This window comes from Carcharodon carcharias, chromosome 2, assembly GCF_017639515.1.
Source record: "Carcharodon carcharias isolate sCarCar2 chromosome 2, sCarCar2.pri, whole genome shotgun sequence".
Lineage (NCBI taxonomy): Eukaryota > Metazoa > Chordata > Chondrichthyes > Lamniformes > Lamnidae > Carcharodon > Carcharodon carcharias.
In genome coordinates, this window is record NC_054468.1 from 237,537,083 (window position 1) to 237,538,850 (window position 1,768).

Here is a 1,768-nt window from a genome sequence, read left to right on the forward strand (position 1 = left end):
ACTCCTGCAGTGATGTCCTGGAGCTGAGGTAATTGACCTTGAACAACCACAACCATCTTCCTTTGTGCTAGGGATGACTCCAACAAGTGGAGAGTTTTCCCCTTGATTCCCATTGATGCCGGTTTTGCTAGGGCTCCATAAGACCATAAGACATAGGAGCAGAAATTAGGCCATTCGGCCCATCGAGTCTGCTCCACCATTCAATCATGGCTCCTTGATGCCACACTCAGTTAAATGCTGCCTTGATGTCAAGGGCAGTCACCCTCACCTCACCTCAGGAGTTCAGCTCTTTTGTCAATGTTTGAACCAAGGCTTTAATGAGGTCAGGAGCTGAGTGACCCTGGCAGAACCCAAACTGAGCATCAAGATCTCCCCTGCTCTTCTTCAATTACTCACATGGAACCTTTGACATTCACCCGAGAGGGTAGCAGTGACTTGCTTTAACATTTCATGTAAAAGACAGTACCTCTGGCAGTGCAGCACTCCCTCAGAATTGGGCTTGGGGTGTCAATAACAACAACTTGCATTTAGGTAGCGCCTTTAACATCTAGAAGCCTCTCAAGGCGCTTCACAATCAAATTACCAAACCAAGTATGAAACCAAACCACATGAGAAAATATTAGGAGAGATGCCACAGGAGGGCCTTGAAGGAGAAAAGCGAGATAGAGAGGCAGAGAGGTTTAGCGAAGGAATTCCAACGCTCAGGGTCCAGGCAGCTGGAGGCTGGCGGAGTGATTCAAATGGAGAATGTTCAAGAGGCGAGACTTAGAAGAGCGCAATGTGAGGCTGCAGGAGATTGCAGAGATTCGCAGAGGTGAGGCTGGACAGATATAAAAACAAAGATGAGAATTTTAAATCAAAGCTGGACTGGACTGGGAGACGATGTAGGTCACTGAGCACAGGGACGATGGGTGAACAGACTTTGCCGCGAGTTAAGATGCAGGCAGTATGTTTTGACGTACTCAAGATTTTGGAGGGTGAAGTTGAGAGAAGAGCCAAGAGAGTGTTGGAATAGGCGAGCTGAGAGGTAGCAAAGTCAACCTGGATTATCAGCTCAAGTCTCTGAAATGGGGCTTGACACCTCAGCTCCCTGACTCAGAGAGTGCTACCAAGTGAAATATTCTGATTAATCACATTCTGGGGGCTTGAGGGCTATGAGGAGCTGGCACGAAAGAGGATTTGGGGCCTGGGGAAGATCAGCCATGATCTTAATAACTGGCGAGGCAGGTTTGAGGGGTTGAATGGGCTATTCCTGCTCCGATTTCTTATGTTCTCATTGTTCTGAGCATTGACCCAGTAAAGGGACACCCGCAGCCAAATCTGACTGAGAGCCTTCCTTTGTATTTAATGGAGGTTTCTTTTAAATGGATTAACATCCCTGCACAAAGCATGGAAAGGTTGTCTGTAGAAAGCTTTCTTCACCAATATCCCACAGGGTGCATTCAGAGTCTGAGAGAAACAGCACAAATACATTTAAACACTCAGGATGTTTTATTTTGCAGGGAGAAATGCAGAGAGGGGCACGGTGATGCGAGGGATCTTCCTCTACATCCGACTGATGAAGGATTCTAAGGAGAGGCGAGCCATTCCTAACTGAAAGCTGCTATCCCTTTCCTGATAATGTGCTCAGAATCACTGGGAGAGTCAAAAGAAATCTCAATGTTTTCTGGGATATTCCAAGCCAATAAATCAAAAAGGTAGCAAACTGTTTATCTGCAAATTACTTCTTAATGAACAAAACGTGGTACTTTATATCCTTCCATACCCA